This window comes from Alosa sapidissima, chromosome 23, assembly GCF_018492685.1.
Source record: "Alosa sapidissima isolate fAloSap1 chromosome 23, fAloSap1.pri, whole genome shotgun sequence".
Classification (NCBI taxonomy): Eukaryota; Metazoa; Chordata; class Actinopteri; order Clupeiformes; family Clupeidae; genus Alosa; species Alosa sapidissima.
The window spans coordinates 29819846-29841726 of NC_055979.1; the positions used below are offsets into that span (position 1 = coordinate 29819846).

A 21881-nucleotide genomic window follows, 5' to 3' on the forward strand; every position below is an offset into this window, starting at 1 on the left:
GTAGTTCAATGCTCTCTATTTTGAAAAGGTCCACAAATCTCCAAATGTAAATGTAAAATGGTCATAGAATTATGCGGAAGGAGTTCTACCTATTCATCTTCGAGTTCCCTCTTTGAAGCATTTGACTTTAGTCATAAACAGCTTGTTTTTGCCGGATGTAGCCATCTCTGTTTCTACAACAATAGGCCTACAGAAACGCATCACTGACACAAAGATTACAACAGAACATATATTTATTTACATTTACAGAAATACACCTGTGCATTTATGCTGATGGTAGTGTGTGTGTGTGTGTGTGTGTGTGTGTGTGTGTGTGTGTGTGTGTGTGTGTTTGTGTGTGTGGCAGTCAGTCATAGCAGAGATAGTTCAAAATGCGCGGACACAAGTTGAGCTGGGTCAGGATCATCAGAGCTCTGGTGGCCAAAATGCTCCTCACACGGATCCTACATATCTGCTGCAGAGATAAAGGGCAGTCTGAAACACACACACACACACACACACACACACACACACAAGATGTGAGTCAGCCAATTATGCTCAAATCAATCTTTCAATTTACGGCCTCAAAGATTGTATCAGCGATGGCGGGATAACGTCACTTCTGTTGACGTTCAAACAAAACAGAGAGCTAGCTCGCTACTCCCTCCCATGCAATCGAAACTCTCCTGAACACGCATCTCGTCGGTTATTGGTTGGAACTCTTTATTTTGCCTTTGAGTGGGTTGCCAACCCTTGTTGGTAGCGATTGTTTTTGTGTACAGATCTCGGAGCCTAGGCTGCCTACAGAGACGCATTTTTTGACGGCCTGCTTATGGGGCGGGCAGCTAGCGGATCGTTAGGAAAGATTAGGTGAATGTAATCATTTATGTTTGGGCCTTTTTTGGGCCTGCAATCACTGATACAACCTTTAAATATTGAATAATGGAATACTTATTATTGAATAACAACACACACTGTGTTACATACACGGCAACGTTGCCAGTTTAAACACTAGATAAACGTTCCAACGTTGCCAGTTTAAACACTAGATAAACGTTCCAACGTTGCCAGTTTAAACACTAGATAAACGTTCCAACTCACTGTGGAAGTGGAGCAGGGCCAGGTGGGCCTGGGACTCTGGGGGGGTGTAGTCCAGGGGTCTCTTGTTCAGGTTGTCACTGGCGTTGATATCGCCCCCGAACTCAACCAGTAACTCGATGAGGTCCGCAGATCCAGACTCAGCAGCGTGGTGCAGCGCTGTGTTGTGGAAGCTCTTGCCGTTCACGTTGGCTCCTAAATGGTCAAATAGCCAATAGAATGCATGAATTTAGCATGAAAGCGTTCACGTTGGCTCCTAAATGGTCAAATGGCCAATAGAATGCATGAATTTAGCATGAAAGCGCTTTACAAGTTGATGCCTCAAATTCACTCCTTCCAGACTAGATCACACACACAGTTTGTAAAGTTTAGATGAAGTAGGAAGCAGAGGCGGACAGAGTACACAGCTTTATTACTTGAGTAAAAGTACGGATACCCTTTGCTCAATTTTACTCAAGTACAAGTAAAAGTACAACAGTCAGATGCCTACTTAAGTAAATATACTGAAGTACTTGTTTTTAAAAGTACTTGAGTATCAAGAGTATAAGAGTAGCCTACATTTTTTTTAAATATTGCATTACTACTGCAATAGTAGTATGAAAATGTTATGAAAAATGTTAATGTTAGTACCTTGGAGAATGTAAAAGGAATTGAAAGTAAAATCAAGTCATTTTAATCTTTTTACCATGTTGCCAGGGATGGGCAGTATTTCTAATACATGTATTTAAAATATGTATTTCAAATACAAAATACTATTTTGTAATTGAAACACTTGAAGCGAAAACTATCATTAACTTGTTTTTTTTTTAGAAGTAGTAACGGGTACTCACGGTTATGGATAGAAATGTAGTGGAGTAAAGAGTACAATATTTGCCTCTCAAATGTACTTGAGTAAAGTCATGAGTACTCCCCAAAAATGATACTCGAGTAAAGTACAGATCCCTCAAAATTGTACTCAAGTACTGTACTCAAGTAAATGTACTCCGTTACTGCCCGGCTCTGGTAGGAAGTAACGTTAGGAATCTCTGATCAATGTGATTGGTAATGCCAGTGATTTCTAAGTTAGTCCAATCTATTCACGTTTCCCAATCTATTCACTTCATAAATGAGTTTTGATTTTTCTTGGTTAATCCAATTAGTCTATAATAGACGAAAAGGGTCATGCACCTACCCACGACAACACAAGTGCAACAGCAGGCATTCCTGGTACACATCAGCAATGACTCCATTCTCAACATGGAGTTCCTGTTTTTATGGGAGCTATAAGTCACATGGAAGTTCACCTGCATTGAGTAGCTCGCGTGCACACTTTGTGTGTCCCTTGGCACAGGCTAAATGTAGTGGTGTGCCGAAGTGGACATCATAGGTCTCCAGCAGAGCTCCTTTGGAGATGAGCAGCTTCACACACTCAACATTTCCTATGACCACAAAGACAAATACAGACTTCGGTGAGAAACTTTACACAATTCAAGGATGTTAGAAACAAACACTCAGGTGTGTGTGTGTGTGCATGTGTGTGTGTGTGTGTGTGTATGTGTGTGTGTGTTGTGTAATGAAGCCACAATGAAGGAACAACCACCTTGTGAGTGACATTGTGAGAATTATACAGTGAGGATGGCTATCCTGACACACACACCTCTACTGCAGGCCTCGTGTAGGGGTGTGGATGTGAGGGCAGTAAGTGTTGGGTTGACCTCAGCTCCATAGTCCAGCAGCAACCTCACACACTCCACATTGCCTCCTGCACACGCGTGACACAGGGCCGTACTACCATGGATGTTCCTTACTTCAATCTGGACACACACACTCAAATGAGAATCTCATGTTATCTTGGGTCATCACACTGTTCACAACCTGCATTACAATGTCATTACAACACATTCAGCAGTAGGCATGAGAGCTCTTTAGCCATATTATATGAATGTTGTTGTTTCGGAGAGCTCTTTAGCCATATTATATGAATGTTGTTGTGAAGTGATGGGGACCTCATCTCACCTGCGCACCAGCCTGTAGCAGTAGACGCACGCAATGCGAATTCCCGTGCATGCACGCATCGTGAAGCGGCGTGATGTTATCCACCGTCAATATATTGATATTGCTTCCGCTGTCGATCAGTTGTTTCAGTTGCAACACTCGACCCAAGGATGCCGCCTCGTGCATAATTGTGCGGTCTGCCCATACTCCTGTGAACATGTGTAGGGTGGTATGTTTCATATAATTAGCAGTTAAAACCACGGTTCGCCTGGTCAGATTAGAGATGTCTCCAAATGAAGCACAAATGGTCAAAGTGTAAACGTCCATTTTGTGTACAACTAGAGCCTATTTTTAAACCCCACGAATGAGCTGTGGCAGTTGTGATGTAGGCCTAGGCGAAGTGTTTCAACTTTTTATAACTGTTAGGGCTATGAAGTTTTCACCATACTACCACTCGGCCTACATGCATATTAATAATATATTATAGCCTAGCCTAAATAGTCTTAGGCTAATCTAGTAAGCTTTCCTCACCATTTGTACCCTTCGGTGGAAGTAAACCATGCTATAAATAGACTGTCAAAATATCAGCTGGCTGTCATCGGCTGTCAGTCGCGCCGCTTTTTGGAGCTGTTTACATGCTGAAATGTCGCCTTCACAAATTCGGTGGGTAGGGTTAGCGAATAGGCTTTTTGTCCCACTTGCTCACCGAGATCCATCATGATAGTTCTTCTCGCCACAGCAATATCCATGACACGTGATGTTCAACTCCGCAGATACACTGACAATAAATTATTAGTTATTTACAAGAGCCGGGAGAGGCAAGTTAATGTGGCGACTCCGAGATTGGACATCACTGATTGGACAGACTTCAAGACACGCAATAGGCCTACCGGGGATTTCTGGGAAATTGAGTTTGTAATGTGAAGTTATCTCGGTGGCATTCGTGAATCAAAGTCTCTGCGTCGGGTATCAGAAGTAGTAGCGGCTCCTCAACCGAAAACCTTGTAGGGCAGATATTGTCTAATGATAGAGTTGAACTGAATTCAAGTTTTATATTGTGCACGCACAGCGCGAGATGCCACTGGACCGCTGAGGGCGCACCGGCGTCTTGGCAGTCGGCAGTAAAAACGCGTTTTAAATGATTAATTATAAGGGAAGTCAGTAGCATAGGAAACGGGGCTGTTTTAATGACAGTGCTGGCACCAGAGGTGGGCACAAATACATTAATAACTATTTTGTTACAAACTGCAAATACTGCACTGAAAAAATAATAATATGATTCAACTTCAAATTTAAGTTACTCTGCTGCCTCAAAATGATAAGGCTACTTATTTGCAAATCATTTCAACTTATTGTTTAAAGTTGAGTTAAGTTGATACAACTTAAATATATTTTGTTGTCAACTTTATACAGTTTTGCAAATCATTTTAACTCAGTGAGCACGTTTTCATGCCGGTGTTACATGGCAGCCAGTAGGTCTTCAAAGTATCATGGTTAAGTTTTCAAACGTTTCACTGACTGGTCAAGCTCTCCTAGGTGTGGCGTGTGGCCACCTAGTCTTCGCCTGACTTTGTAGAGAGTCTGGCCTAGATCCATTGGCAAACGTTTATTTCCTGGTTGGTGGACGCTTGTCTGAAATTTGAAATCATTGGAGTTCAATCACTAACGTTTTGGTAATGACCTATGTTAACCACGGGGGACACAACGATAACGATAGGCTTGCAACTTTCGTAATCACTCTCAGGAACGCCCTCTGTTCGCTGGTTGGTTTGGAGACAAGTTGCCGAAGTAAGCTAAGTGAACGAGAGCTAACCCATGTTAACCCATGAACGAGAGCTAACCCATTATAGACTTCTCCTGCCCATTGCAGTGCGTTTCAAGAACTGAATTCTTAAAAGAATAGGCTGGACAAAAGGATACACAATTAAGTAACACATTTTTATTTGATTTATTTGCTGGCGATCATGTGCCTCTACAGACACTTCAGGTAGGGCCGACCACAGCCTAGCCTCAGTAAAAAGATATTTTTGAAGGCCTACTAAATGGCTTGGGCAACGGTAGCAAGATAACACGGTAGCCAGATAACATGATCAACTATGTTAACTTGTTACAATGATAATAATGTTAGCTGACTTCTTTTAATCGTACAAGTCAAGTCAATTTCTCTTTGTGCCGTCAGCTGATTCGTGGTGCAAGCAGGTAGACGTCTGATTATCAAGCAAGCAGTTCAACTTATTAGTGGTTCGATGCCCACATGGAGTTAATTTATGCTAATAAGGTGTTTGTGTTTTGGGTGGCATATTCATGGTCCAGTGCATGTAGTACTACAGACAATTTTGACATTTTAACATGTCATGTATATTTGTGTTCGTTTCTAGTTTATATCAGAAAGTGACAAATCTGCAAGCAGCCGCATCTGTTAAAGACTCGTCATCAAACGTGAAACGTCATCAACGCAGCCAGTTAACATGGCAGTTGCCATGTAACACCGGGAATAAACCGTTTTGAATCAGTTTATTTCCCAAATTCCGATTATGTCAATATTCCGTTTAACATGCAAGTAGAATGTCACGTTTTGAGCATATTCCTGATTACATAGCAATCGACATTACTCCGTATAAGTCAGCGACACAGCCCACAAATAGGCTCCCAACGTCATGACGTAAATCTCCGCTGGTGGAATTCCATCTTTTGGCTGCATAATACAGCATCCTCAGGGTCTTCCACCTGTATTTAACTTGTTCAGGTGTATGTCGATTAACCTGACTCTCGCCAGATGAATTTCGTTCCGCCTAGCTCCACTCATCCATCTGGGATCGATCCATTGTAGTGGTGCTTCAGAAGGCTGGGCCTTATTAAAAAATGCTTGCATATGATTGGATAAGCCACTTGTCCGTCATCTATTGACGTGCTACTTCAACCACTCACATCGAAGCAAACCTGTGACGCTGAGAACAGTCTCACCTAGCGTTCATGAGCATCGGAAAAAACATTTTCCCAGTGAAACATCATCATTCCGCATTATTTACGTCATGTAATGTGAGTCAGAGGTCGGAAACTGGGGCAAGATTTTGCTAACAGAGTTGCCTTGTCATTCCCATCACAGTCGCTTCTACGCTATGTCACATCTATGAAACTCCCGCCCTGCGTCCTGATTGGCTATACCATACAATCTGGTGCTGAAATCACTCTCAACGGAACCGATCCCAGACGGATGTGAGTGGAGCTAGGTAAGTCAGGTTATATGTCGATAGCCAGCCTCATTTACAAATCTTTTTAAAAATGTCGCTGACAACATTTTCCCTCGTCGATGAACTCCATGACATTTGCATGATTGCAAGACGTAAGTTTGTCTCCTCGTCTTTCCAAAAGTGTGCGCGTTGTTTCGCTATGATTAGGAAAGTGCGTGAGAGGCAATTGGTTCATTTTATCCTAACTCTGTATGAACTGAGCATGCGCAGGCCTACAACACTTCCTTCCTTCTGGGAGCATATTCCGTTTAAGGTATTTTCATGACCCACTATTCCTTTTTAAAACAGGCATATGCTAGGGTGTGCAAACGGTTTATTAGTAAACCGAATAAGGCCTTTTTCGGTTTATTTCAATCAGAATAAGGTGTTTACAAGACACACGCAAATTCGGTTTATTCCCAATAGACTGACTCGAAACCGTTGCATGGAACCGCGCTCATTGTTTTAAGTTGTGTTACGTTGATCCAACTTAATGATGTTGTCTCATCTTGACAAATTAAGTGTAAAAAAATCTCATGAAATGGATTGTGTTGACTACAATTAATAAGAAATTCAATGTATGTAAGTTCAAGTAAGTTTTTCACATAACTTCTCAAGTTCAGATGGATCAGGAAAGTCGTCGATTTCTTTAGACACTGCCCTTTATCAGCCCTTTCTATTGTTAACGATCACTTCTGGGCATCCTGCTTCAGCCAATTTATGCCCATAGTTGCCAAATTTGAATCTTAATCTATAAAACCAGGCAAACCATCATTTATCTTGTCCTACTTGCTTCAGACATGGGTGTTTCTCCACAAGGGCCTTGGAATGATTTCGTAGTGACTCTTTTCAGGATACGCTGTAATCTTGGACATATTTTCTGCTACCCTTTGAGTCCTTATCAGAGATCCATCTCGCAAGTAATGACGATTACCCTCAGCCAACTGCAGTTCTCCATCATGTGGAATTTGAAATAGGGGGATAGGGAAATGGTCAGGCCAAACTGGACTCATGCTCACAGACGGCTGACTATATACCTCTAGCGTACAATCAGGCGGGAATGGTTCATCTGTAAACACAACTTTCAATGTGGCCCGCTCCTTGGGAAGATCCCCAATGTCCGTGGACACCAATAAGCCCAGTTACCATGGACACCAATAAGCCCAGTTACCATGGACACCAATAAGCTCAGTTGCCGTGGACTGTAACAGCTCAGTGCAAGGAAAAGTTATCTTAGTGTTGAAATGGGAAGTTTGGCAATAGCTTGTGTTCTATTATGATACATATCCCCATCATTTAATCACTAAGACTAAGTCAAACAAATCGTTTATGCCATAGCGCAAACTCTGCTTGGGGGTGTGAATTATATGTGAGGGGTGCATATTATACTCAGGTAAGTTGCTAAGGGTCAAAGTTGTCAATAAGAACAGTGATTTTTCAGGACATTTCCAATACATTTGATACCGTCAATATATGACATTTTTATCAGAGCAGAATGAAAAAAAATCACCTACAGAAGCTTCAATTAACTCATTGAATGCCAAGCTGTTTTCGGAAGCTTTGCCAGAGTGCCAGCAATCTAGACCATTGTTGATGATTTTTGTACAGCCACAGCATATTCTGTGTTATAGCTATGAACACATAGAATGGCTTGTTTAACAGGTGAGACTTTAAGCTCTCAGTGGGTGCAAACCGTGTATTTCTACACGCCTCTGTTCCTGAGAAATCCCAAGCTAAACAGTGACTAGTTTTCATCAAAATCGCTGTTTTTTCTAGAAATGGAGATATAACGTCTTTCATGAAATATGAAGTGTTGCCTGTAAACTTTCCGGGAAGTGATCAGCGAGACCTGGCGAGACTGCCACCTAGTGATAGACCCACGAAAATGGCCTGGTTTTGAGATGACGTGCATGCGTCACTGATTCGACCCAAAGCGGCAACCGAGTTATGATAAAATGTCCAGATAAAATGTCCAGATTGTGCGTTTTCATGAGTTTTCGATCGCCATATATTTCATTTCCATTCATCAGAGTTCCCAAAATTACATATAAGGCGTGTTAGAGTGTCTAGTTTCGTAATTAAAAAAAAAAAAGCTAAAAACATAATATTAAATTTTTGGCACTCAACGCATGGGAAGGAAAAACGTAATATTACGTTTTTGCCACTCAATGAGTTAAGCGAAAATGACCTAGGAGTGACTAACACGCGGCCCTGAACGATATATGACACAAGTGGCACAAAGTCATTGAGATCCAGTGGGCAGTCGTGGCCTACTGGTTAGGGCTTTGCGGTTGCCGGTTTGAACCCCGACCAGTAACGACGGCTGAAGTGCCCTTGAGCAAGGCACCTAACCCCTCACTGCTCCCCGAGCGCCGCTGTAGAAAGGCAGCTCACTGCTCCGGGTTAGTGTGTGCTCTGTGTGTTCACTAATTAGATAGATAGATACTTTATTGATCCCTAAGGGGAAATCAATTCACGGATGGGATAAATGCAGAGACCAAATTCCTTGTATACACAAGTATACTTTGCCTAGAAACCTGATTTACATTTGCAGATCCTCCAATTTCACCAACTCATGTACACCAACTGGCATCACGAACAACTCTCTTAAAAAAAGACTGTTTGTCATCAGAGGTCCAATCAGAGGCCCAAACGTCTGTATCAAATGGGGATAGTGTTCGATGAAATGGGGATAGTGTTCGACCAAATGGGGATAGTGTTCGATCAAATAGGGATGGTGTTCGATGAAATGGTGCTTGGGACGCAACTTATAATCAGGGAAAACCGTCTGAAGCAACTGTCTGTGGTCTGATATTTTAGATTGCAAATAGCAAAAGGACTCTGCAGTGAACATGACGACCAATGATGAGGGGGAGGAATCGTACAAGACTCCAATTCTCATGGTCATTACCACCTATACTTCCATTCCGTCGAAAAGTCATAGGAATTTTATGAGGACAGTTAGTTTTTTCTGAATGTTTGAAAGGAAAGCTTTTTAATTCTTTGTTCAGCTCATCAAATGTAAAATACCTCTTAGAAATCAAATGTCCAAGGAAAAGACATAGTTTCACAGGTGCAATGCCTCATGAAATGTAACAAAATCAAATACAAAATACTGATGTGAAAAATGTATTTAATTAAAATACAAAAATACCCACACAATAATCAAACTTTTAAAAGAAACTACAAGGTGTATTATTGAAATCGTATCCCTAAGAGACAAGAAATACCACTTTCTGATTGGCTGGCAGGGTGGAGAAAACTCCACTGTTTTGCATCGGGGGGGGGTCTTTGCCTCCGTCGCCCCTTTTTGTCATTATTTCCGCATACAGGATGTGATCCCTGACATAAATACTACAGGACACCTCGGCGGATGTGATCCCTGACACAAATACTACAGGACACCTCGGCGGATGTGATCCCTGACATAAATACTACAGGACACCTCGGCGGATGTGATCCCTGACATAAATACTACAGGACACCTCGGCGGATGTGATCCCTGACATAAATACTTGTGTCAAATCCATTAAGAGGTTTTAATACTGTAAGAATGATGTCCAGTTATTAGGTAGTCATGGCGTCACAGTTCATGGTTATATGGGGTCCATGTCCTGGTCTCCCCGAGGATCTCTACCTCTATTGTGTTTGCCTGCACTTGATACACCTGACAATTCAAGCTCCTGAAGTTAGTCACTTTAAAAAAAAAAAAAAAAGACATGTTTTAAGGGGATTAAAACAGAAAAGACAGATCTAATGCGTTTAAGTTGCCTACACAGTGACCCAAAATGTGTTTACACCCTATGTTGTCCTGCAGAAGAGTGATGACCATTTTGGCTCCCTCAGTTGACTTCAGACATGTCCAGAGGGGATAGTCAAAGGCAAAAGTTGAATCTAACAATTTTAAGTTGGTCACAATGTAGCATGCAGTAAAAGGGCAACTGTAGAGCTGAAAATAGGTAACTGTCCAAGGGACATCACTGGGCACCTATTCTTATTGAGTAACCCCTAGCAACAAGAAACGGTAAAGAAAACAAACTTTAACCAACAAAACCAAGATTCTGGCCTTTGGCTCCCAGACTGATAAGAATAGCCTACTGTCATGGCTCCCAGACTGATGAGAATAGCCTACTGTCATGGTTATTCATGGGTTTCATCAGGTGCCTTTCCACAGGTGTATAAAATCAAGCACCTCATTGCAGACTGCATGGTGCTTGATTAATACACCTGTGGAAAGGCACCTGATGAAACCCATGAATAGGTAGGCTAGTATAATTAACTGAGTGATTACATTTTGGCTTATTTGCTTCCAGTAGCAGCAACTGGAATCCATGCATTTCCACTGAATTATTTTTTGAATCTGATCCCTGTCTTATAAATAAACTACCAGTGCTTTTTCAAAGTTCTTAATGTCTTGTTTTAAATGTTAGGGCCCTCGGAAGTCTACCAATGAAGTGTGGAGCTACTTTGAGCCTCGTAAATGGTGTAAAACAGTGATTTATTTGCATGGCTAGGCCGATGCCCGAGGCACCCCCTTTGAAAACCTGTTGGTAGAATCAGCTAACTAGCGCCAGATTTCAGAGTGCAGGGGACAAGCCGAGATGAGCTATGAGACATACGTTCACACTCGGTATCATGTTTCAACACACTTTAGGTCTATATTGTTATGTTGCTAGGTTACGGGGACGCTGGCGAGACACGCCGCTCCGTCTGGCATCATGTTTTTGTTTGTTTTTATGTAATGTTCGTAATTTTATGTAATGTCATGTTTATTTTTTGTATTGGTTTGTCTAGTTAAATGTTTTCCCTATTTATTTACGTTATTTTTTTAATAGTTTTCGTGTTATTCTTAGTCCTTTTTACTGCTTCTAAGTCAGCTGATGTCATTGACGTTTGTCCATTGGGAGCTTGCTATGGCTAGCTTTTGCCCTAGCTGGGCATCGGACATCCTTCCATCCATCCGTGAGCGGTGCTGCACTTCACTGTCTGTTCGAGGGGATCTCTCGGGACAGCTGGACCTAGGCTACTCTGCGAAAGATCTGCCGTGGCCGCGGAGCTGTTGCTGACCTGCAAGCTGCCATGCCAACTGCAGACTAACGTTAACGGTGAAGAGCTACAATCTCACGGAGCAACAAACGGTCGCTGTTAAAAGTCCATCTACACGATCGCCCACTACTTCAGACTGTGCTTCCAGTGATCTCCAGACTGCAGTCTACAAGGCCTAACGTTAACGTTATCTCCAGACTGCCAGTGAATTCACCGGGTTGGTCAGTTGCTAAAGAACTGCAACTACAGCTGGTTTGGAAATTGGATTAATTGGACAACACTTTTCCCACTTTTTAAATATATATATATATATATTTACTTTTTATTTGTTTTGTTGTCTGTCTTGTATGTCTTGGTGTCACGGGTACGCTGGCGACTACGCCACTCCATCCGGCATCTTTTGTATTTGTTATTTTTTAAATGTATTTGTCATGTCTTGATGTCATGGGCACGCTGGCGACTACGCCGCTCCATCCGGCATCTTTTGTCTTGTTATGTGTCTTGTTTGTGGAGCGCTTTGGGTTGCACTCTGTGCATGTTTAAATGCGCTTTAAAAATAAAACTTGACTATATCACACCGAACTTCTCCTTTAAAGTCAGAAGTGCTGTGTGGTTGTTTGCGGTACGGGGTCCACACTACTACAATGAACTCACCATAACAACTCATACACTTATGCACAGAGGCTGCCAAAACTTAACCTGACTCTCGCCAGATGAATTTCGTTCTGGCCCAGCCTTCTGAAGCACCACTCCAATAGATCGATCCCAGATGGATGAGTGGAGCTAGGCGGAACGAAATTCATCTGGCGAGAGTCAGGTTAGCCAAAACTGGCCAGAATAGCAAACATTGCCACAGCCAAAACTCATTTTGCTAGTTCTCAGAGACTGCAATCATGCCACAGCGGGCCAGAAATAGCAAACATAGCAAGAGACTTTCTAATGAGGAGACACAGCACTCAGAAAATCCTCCATAGAAATGCATGGGGTTAGTTTGTAACGCATATCACACCCCTTCCGCGGCAAACCGTCGACATGTGAATACATTAAGCCAATCATGTGCTGTGTTGTGAATACATTGAGCCAATCATGTGCTGTGTTGTGAAGACATCGTGCCAATCATGTGTTGTGATCTCGCCGCTGGAGCAAGATTGGTGTCGTGAAGTCTTGCGCACGTGCATTTCTGCCGAAATAGATGCCCGATGAGTGCCCAAAAAGCGTTGCAATATGGCCGCCGAGTGGACTTGCCTGAAAGGACTCTGACATAGCCTACTGAATGTAACAGGACCAGGTCCACGCCCTTTGTCTAGCCCGGTAGTGCCATCGCAAGTGGCTCTTGGCATTCAGAGGCGAGCCAATCAGTGTATAGGAGTGGCTATATAAATTTCAACTTCTGTTTTGAAAGCCAACGTCATAGCGGCACGACGTTGTTTGTCCACCTGACTCCTGCCTTCAGCGCAGGATTCCTTGTGCTGTATTGGCCTCCTGACAGCTGCGCATGCATCCAGTGACTTTCCTGGACTGCTGTCACCTCATAAGTATAAGTATATACAAACGCGGCTACAAACGAGGAGTGGGTGCAGCACAGCCGGAGAAGCGTGCGGCTACAAACGAGGAGTGGGTGCAGAAGCGTGCGGCTACAAACGAGGAGTGGGTGCAGAAGCGTGCGGCTACAAACGAGGAGTGGGTGCAGCACAGCCGGAGAAGCGCGCGGCTATAAACGAGGAGAAGCGTGTGGCTACAAACGAGGAGTGGGTGCAGAAGCGTGCGGCTACTTCTGCTGCTCTTACATAACTTGCACCACTATGCCACTTTCTTTCTTACTTAGGTCAAACAGAACTACCCAGGCCTTTTATTGGCCTGACTTTGCACTAGTATTTTATTGACTGTCTAAGATTTAACCATGAAGGAACGACCGTGGGGGAACGTTAGCAACCGAAATATGCTGGGATAGCTATCTTTATTAGTTTCTCCATTTCAGTGACCATGCTGGGATAGCTATCTTTATTAGTTTCTCCATTTCAGTGACCATGCTGGGATAGCTATCTTTATTAGTTTCTCCATTTCAGTGAAAACACCACCATGTTCATAGACTTTGCAAACTGTTGAAAGGAAATTGAAACATAAAAATAGCTGAAAAACCATGATTTGCTTAATAGTCGCATTTCACATTTTTCTGATAAAAAAGATAGGGTGCATACACTAAAATGGCTACTTTTTTTTTTTGCGATATTTCCTCCAATTATTGGTCCTTAGGGTCAAAGTTAACAGAAAAAAACACAAATAAAAAGTATGGCAGACGATGTCAGGTTCAACCCATTTTCTTGTAGTCTATGCTACAGAATAAGCATGAAGTCAAACCTTTACATGAAAAAACACTCTTTAATAATAAGCCTACAATAAATAGGCTAAATAAACCGTTTACTTTTGACCATTGCATTTACCGCCTGTAACTCCGTGATAAAAGGACGTAACAGGAAAGTATTTGGCTGAGCAACTGAGGTTAATATGTTATATGTTTTGTCCAAATGATGTATGTCTATCGTTGCACTCGAAGAAAACTGGAATATTTCATTCGTCCTCCTTTTCAATCGTCCCGGTTGTACCCTACTTGGGAGTGGTCGTTCTCTCTCCAAGCTTTCTTAAAATGTTGAGTTTAATGTCGACACGTCGAGATTAACTCATTGAATGCCAAGCTGTTTTCGGAAGCTTTCCCAAAGACTGGGTCGCAGGAGATTTTATTTGGGTCGCCAGCACAATTTATGTTGTCTAATAAATTAAATATTGGTGGTTGCATGTTAGATCTGAAGTGAAATGGGTCGCGATGATCTGTCATTTTTAAAAAGTGGGTCCCCAGAAAAAAAGTGTGGGAAACACTGATCTAGACCACTGTTGATGATTTTTGTACAGCCACAGCATATTCTGTGTTATAGCTATGAACACGTACAATGGCTTGTTTGAAAGGTGAGACTTTAATCTCTCAGTGGGTGCAAACCGTGTATTTCTACACGCCTCTGTTCCTGAGAAATCGCAAGCTAAACAGTGGCTATTTTCATCAAAATCGCTGTTTTTTTTCTAGAAATGGAGATATAACATCTTTCATGAAATATGAAGTGTTGCCTGTAAAGTTTCCGGGAAGTGACCTGGCGAGACTGCCCCTAGTGATAGACCCACGAAAATGGCCTGGTTTTGAGCTGACGTGCATGCGTCACTGATTCGACCCAAAGCGGCAACCGAGTTATGATAAAATGTCCAGATTGTGCGTTTTTGATCGTCATATATTTCATTTCCATTCATCACAGAGTTCCCAAAATCACATATAAGGTGTGTTAGAGTGTCTAGTTTCGTAATTTAAAAAAAAAAGCTAAAAACGTAATATTATGCTTTTGGCACTCAAAGTCGACATGATATTTCAACTTTATTCTCGAAATGTCGAGTTTAATGTCAACATGACGACTTTAAAGTCGACATGTCGAGTCGAGTCATGGTAAAAATATTTTTTTTCTTCATGTGTGGCCCTAATACTCCATAGGGGACTCCACTGAGCCAAGAGATGAGAGACGCAATTGAGACCAGGTTCACACAGCAGAGACAGAAGAACCTATTGTCTTTGTACAGGTGGGCCTTCCACTCGGTGAGTTGCACAGTTTTGAAAACGAACGTTAAGGGTTGTTTTAAGGACATTTGTGCATGCCCATAGCCAACCACTCTGAAACAGTCAAAGGCGATTTAAAACGAGTCAGAAAGTCGAGGCAGGACCCATCGTAAAAATTTCGGTGTCCACCACTCTAGTTCATCCAAAACAAACCAGAAACAAGTCCTAAACGATACAGTTACAACCCAGCCAACCCGCACACACACAAACCGCCCCACACCCGCACAACCCAACCTGGGGTGCATTTCTATAAAGCTAGTTGGCTAACTTCCGTCACAACCTTTGTAGTACGATTGATCGTTGTTGGATTTAGTGTTTCTCCAAAAGTTCAAACTCTCAATCGTAAAAGCTAGTAGTTCTAGGCCCGTATTCACAAAGAATGTTAAGGCTAAAAGTAGCTCCTAACTGGCGAATTTAGGAGAAACCCCCTAAAAATAATGGCCGTGTCACTCCTAACTTTAGGACTAATTCATGAAACATTTTAGACCTAAAAGTAGCACCTAAGTCTGGGACAGCTTAGAAAAGTCTCCTCCTAACTCACTAAGACCTATTCACAAACAATCCTAAAGCCCTCCTTACACTGACAGACTTTGGAAAGATTTGCAAAGACTTGGAAAAGATTTTTGAAAGACTACAGTCTCAGACCCTCTCACATCTAAAGACAAGTAGTAGAGGTTTTAAGTCACAGACTATGATTTTGCAGGGTCACTATTTTTATTTACTAAGATGGCGGAGTCTTTCTTAATGTGATTAAAAACTTTCTTGACGAATATTGGTACTTGTATCAACATGGATTGGGGTTTATACATCACACGAACTTAGTCAGGGCCAATACACTATCAAATAGACCACTGTAAATGTTAGTTTAAACCAGGGGTGAAAGTAGTTTTTATTTCTTGGTGGTACTATGATATAGAGTTATGATGCGCGCGCAAAGCGTGCCGAAAATTTCACTTAGCCTAATTATTTATTATTTTGTTTATTTACTGTATTATAGTCTACTTATCAAGCATTCACTAGGACTTCTTATCACTCTAGTATCACTAGATATCTTTAACCCACCTGTATCTGTTTTTGATTATGAATAAATTGCAAACACTTAATTTCAACATTTATTTATTTATTTAGCCTAGTTACTCTGCTCGCTCCCACTTCCAATCGTTTTTTTTATATAGGCTACTGTATATCATGAAACACGTTCCTTTGAGTCATGCCTTTTTATTTGGGAGACTGCATCATACTGTAGCGTTTCACTATCATGAACTGGTTTATTGTCACAAAGCACACAATGCAGCATATAACACGTGTCAGGCCCAGAACCGAAAGAGGCAGAACTTTCTCGAACAGTAGCCTATATTCCCCGGGGGTCCCACCCCCCTCTCACCAGGCTGCCAATCATGAGCGTGCCCGGGGTTATGCATAGCGCGGGCACTCCCTGATTGACAGCCGGTCGCTACAATACTTCTGTCCGCTAAAACACTTCTGTCCGCTAAAACACTTTCATTATTGCTGCGCAAGATCTGGTTAAACCGTACACGCGCTGTCTGTCTCTTGTCTCTCCAGCGAAACACTGCACACATAAAACCAGAATAGGCTATTGAAACATCAACATATTTTTCTTTAGCCTGTATGTTTTTTTATTTATTTCGGAGACTTTCCAAGAAACGTCCGTCTGCTAAAACACTTTGGATACCAGTGCACGTTGGCGCAATTAGGCTACTGTACGCGCGCTATAGCTTGCTCGTTGTCTGTCCAGCTGCACGGGAGGTTTAGACACAATTTAGATACAGTTCAGAACGATGTATATGAAATATATTTTTGGGGGAAACGTGTTGCTTCTGGTAATTTGACGTTAGCAGTTGTGTTGTCATGCTGAAAGTGCAATATTTTTCAGAGACAGTATAGTTTTCTTTCCGGTACGGCGTACCCTCTCCAAATATTTTAGTGGTACTCCGTACCGGCCAGTACCGGCTTACTTTCACCCCTGGTTTAAACACTCAAACTTTTCAGGTAGCCGACAGGCTAACCTTTAGCATTTCCGACATTGTATGTCAGTACATAATGCAGCTAACATTAGCCTACATGCTGCAACACAGTATGAAATATATTAGGCTATGTTTTAGTGAGTGTCCAAAGGGGTGAAAGCCACTTTAAATCGGGTCACATTATTGACTGTTGTGTGTCCGAGAGTCAGTTTGTGGGTTTTGTAAGGGCCAGCATGAGGGACAAGACCTACAAAGTTGTGGTGAGTTAAGCAGGGAGGTTGGTAACGTTAATGCTGCTAGCAGTGTTAGTTAACATTAGCTAGGCTACTGTAGCCTTCGTACATGTATGATTCATATCAATCATTAACCTAGGAATACTTCTTCGTGCATTTAATGAACATTTTGTGTAATAATTCACGGCAAATTAATAAACTGAATATGGTGGTTCAAGAGCAGACCATGCACCAGTCCATGCATCAGCCCGACTGAGCAGTGATGACAGCATAGGATGAGTCAGGTTATGAAGCACTGCCGTTAACGTTAACCGCTTTCACACACACACGCGACATAAAATACACGATGATAAATATAAAATAAAAAATATCAAAACACTATTATTTACATGATTACTCCTGAAATAACTGCTATTAACTGCACATTCACTATATAAAAATCACTGTTTGGAGGAAAGGGTTCCCGTGCTGTCGCCGGTTGGAAATGGCAAAATAAATCGCGCCGGTTTTGCCTATATTATTCAGTGAGGCGCGGTGGTTTATGGGATGAGTAGTTCCTTCGCTCGGAATGAAAATATGTACACAGTCTTGTACCTTTGACTTTTTTTGGATTGTCTCTTCGTTTTTTCACTCGAAATGATATGCTTATGAGTTATGCCGTAGCTGGTTAGCCTAAGACATGATGTAAAACTCTTTAGATACGGATTTTTCCAAACGTTAATGGGACAAATAAATGGGAATCTTACATCCGGCACCTAACCGCATTTTGGTTGTGGGCGGGACTGTGCAGCTCTATAATTGTGCATTGGCCTAACTAAAAGCCCTCACACTGACTTAGCAAAGATTTGGAAAAGATTTTTGAAAGACTACAGTCTCATACCCTCTCACATCTAAAGACAAGTCAAAGAGTTTTAAGTCACAGACTGATTATACAACGACTAGGATCTTGCAGGGTCACTATTTACAAGACTGCAAGTAGATTCCTTTAAATTATTTACCATTGTGCAATAGATATAAACAGGAACTGAAATGATAGCCTACTTATTATATCAAAGTCATATTTTTGCATTTCTGCAGCATTGTTTCATTGCGTGACAACCCTAACCGATATAGAATTATTCTGTGGAATAGCCAACTAATAATGTATAACAAACAAAATAACAAATTATCATATTCATGGATTTCATCAGGTCCCTTGCCACAGGTGTATAAAATCAAGGACTCATTATGAATGCAGACTGCATGGTGCTTGATTAATGCACCTGTGGCAAGGGACCTGATGAAACCCATGAATAGGCTACAGCTGTCGCCTGCTTTACCCCTCCTGTTTGGTATTGGAGCGAGGTCACTATTTGCATGAGCCACGACTTGTTGGAACGCCAAAACTAGAAAAAGGCTGATTCCGAATGACTAAAAACGGCTAAGATTGGCACCTTACACTAAACGATCTAGATGACGAAAGCGCGCACACGAAAATTGTACAATGTAAGGCTGGCTTAAGGGGATGCAATAACGCCACCAACAACCAAAACCATTCATTGCATGTAAATTAAATGTAACGTTTCATTGTAAATCAAATTAAATTGTTTCTCTCTTTGCGACTGTACGTGTCTTCATACAGCTTAATTTAATGTTGCAAAGATACTGCTTCAATCCGTAGGGTATTTCATTATGCTGCTAGGCTTTGTCTTACTCTTTATTCATTCATCTTCCATCCTTCACAGTTGGCCTACTTGTGTAGCAAACTCATTCTCACCAGCAAAGACCTGTCACTCATCATCGTAGGGGAGGTTTTTGGATCATTCCTGTGTTATAATCATCAGCCAATCAAGGTGGTCACTTCAGTCAAGCTTTTGCATGAGTGATGACGTCAACCGGAGCAGAGGAGCCCTTATCTTTGTCTCTTTTCCATACTTGAGTAGGTCTGAGAGGTTGTGAATAACTTTTAAGAGAAAACTCCTAGGTGAAATGTTTTAGTGCGATTTGAGTAGTCCAAAATCAATGTTGCTTAAGATCCACTCCAAGATCCATGTAAGCATTTCTGGAAAACGACAAATAAAATGACTGCCTATTTAGATTAAAGGAAAATTATGGTATTTAGCACTTTGACTCCCTTTACTGGTTTGTTTTGGATGAACTAGAGTGGTGGACACCGACATTTTGACGATTGGTCCTGTCTCGACTTTTCTGACTCGTTTTGAATCGCCTTTGACTAGTCAGAGTGGCTGCCTACAGGCATGCTCAAACATGTCCTAAAACAACCCTTAACGTTTGTTTTCAAAACTGCAACTCACCGAGTGGTTAGTGGTGCCTTGTAGGGTCACTGAGAGCAAGCTTTCCCTCCTCCAACGCAATTTCAACGAGAATGTTACTCAGCTCTTCAACGTGTTGGTACTCTGGGAGGTGATTTGGGCCACACACGTCCTCCACACAGGGATCTAGCTCTGCAGCCACAACCTGGTCAGTGAGGCACAGATTTCTCCTGAGTGGAGCCAAACTGTCGCTCTCACCGCCAGAGGTGTAGCCCACATCGTCCTCCTCCGGCAGCGGACTCCCGATTGCTGTTCCAGCGCGCAATCTACCTGGTAGGGGACAGCAGCACAGCGGGGCCCAGGGATCATGCTGGGCAGAAAGCTGTGGAAGCCTTCGAGGCTGTTGCGGCCACGCACACGTTACGCGTGATGTACTTAGTAACGGTGTACATATTCCTCCCTGGTGGGTCCTGGAGGTAGTGCTGGGCGGTATACCGGTGTATATTTTCATTATGATATGAATTATTAATATACCGCCATACCGGTTTATTTGATTACACAACGTTTGGATCGCTGCGCCGCACACATGGTGCCACTGCGAGGCATAGTGAGGGTAAACACAAAACACCATAAGTTTTTCCCCTGAACAAGTATGACCCTTAAGGCTTAATTTCTCCTTAGGTAAGGGGTTTATTTAAAGGACAGGTTCGGTATTTTACACTTAAAGTCCTGTTTTCAGATAGTTTATGATTAAATAAAACGTTTAAGATTGAAATTTGGACACACGCTGCTGTCCTGAGAATTTTCGGTTTCTGTGGTAGTGCCCCCCCTCCTTCAGAACGCTGCATAGGTGCACTGGAACAATCCTTCCTAAAACGCATTAAACTTTTGTTTACAAAGACATGAAACTCAGCGAGTGGTCAGGGGTGTTCGCTGATATGCTCACACAAAAATCGCTGCAAAAGAATATTTGCCATAATAATCTATGATATGACCTAATATGCTGAGTAAATAAATTCAAAAGTGCTTCGGGAAGAAGTTTTTTTTTCCACACACAAGGCCAGGGCTCCGAACCGGTTCAAGGAACGAAAACCGAAAACAAACGGACTTGTATGAGGAGCGGAAACGAAAACAAAATGGTCTTCAACTGTTCCGGAACAGAAACGTTATTCTGAAATCCACAAAACCGGTTAATAACGTTTTTTTCGTTCTTTATATAACAGCCTAATAATTTGATTTCTGCAGTTTGAAAAACAAAAAAACGAATAAATGGACCTTTGGTCCAAATGTGTATATTTTGTCTTGCTGTTGTAATGTAACCTATCCGTCTACCACTTCGGATCTTAGGCCAGCTCGTAGCGTAGGCTACTGAAACCGATTTGGAAATTGTTTGTAGCCTATGCGTAATAGCCTATTTTGCCTGTCCACGCCTTGTCGTTTTAAAGTCGGGATTTGAAATGTTTGCGCAATTATAGCCTATTCTATGTAGAAGAGTTAAACGGGAAATTTGAGATAGGCCTTGCCAGCAACAGACAGGTTCGTTTATAAACAGGGTTGGAATTATAGCGCAAGCCTTTAAAGATCTCCATAAGGATAAAACTTAGGCTACAACCAGGTAAGGAGTTTAGCATCCAGAAATATTTTTGATAAGAAATTATTTATAGGCATAGGTTAGGCCTACAGTAAGAACGAAAGCGTTAAACATAGGCCTACCTGAACCGTTCGGAACGGAACGTTTGAAAAATAATTTCGTTTTCAAGCCCTGCACAAGGCATTTCAGGCCACAGATATAACCTAGGGGACACAATGAAAATAAATTAACACTCCCCTCAATGTCAACACTTACTTCTTTGCATTGATGTGCGACTAAAGAGTTAATGAACTCTGGTGATACGCAAATTCCTTGCTGCAGACATTGCAGAGGACTTTATTTTCAACACTTTATTTTTTATCAACACCATCAGGCCGTTTTAGTAAATGTTCCAATCAATGATCCAGGCAGCATGTTTTCTTCTCTCTCCTTCATTTTACAGACTAATTTTTACTGACTAGAACGGCTCGGGGTCTAAGGTCATACGGAAACGATTAATTTGCGCTAATTTTTTTAATCAGTTATTTTTTCTCAAATTAATTAATCAAAATTAATCAGTTATTTTGACAGCCCTACTTATATATATGTATATATGGACTACTTTTGTAGTTTTTCAGTATGGTGCTAGATGGCTCTGAATTGGGAAGGAAGGAATGTGTTCGAATCTGCCAAATTGAGACATGGCCCCTTACACTCCACCTGCACTTAATTAGGCAATTAACTGGTGTCCCCAGGTGCACTACACTGAGAAACACTGGAGTCCTTACTGCTCACAGTTTATCTTTTGTCATGTTTATTTCTTAAATGTAGTATTTGTGAGTTATCTTTCACAAGTTTGTTT

General features: G+C 41.8%; 1 protein-coding gene across 2 annotated transcripts in view; it reads right to left on the reverse strand.

Annotated features, from left to right (window-relative positions):
• Nucleotides 1–3899, reverse strand: part of LOC121698617 (ankyrin repeat and SOCS box protein 13-like) — a 15884-nt gene extending 11985 nt beyond the window's left edge. Inside the window, exons 1-6 of one of the 2 annotated variants that reach the window (XR_006026799.1) lie at nucleotides 3758–3899; nucleotides 3073–3260; nucleotides 2714–2870; nucleotides 2361–2495; nucleotides 1081–1272; nucleotides 1–474 (exon numbers count right to left, since the gene is read on the reverse strand). The exon at nucleotides 1–474 is cut by the window's left edge and continues 229 nt beyond it. The gene's annotated coding sequence lies outside the window, so the exon portion shown is untranslated. The other variant, XR_006026800.1, reaches the window with a different exon arrangement.
• Nucleotides 3900–21881: the final 17982 nt, after the last annotated feature.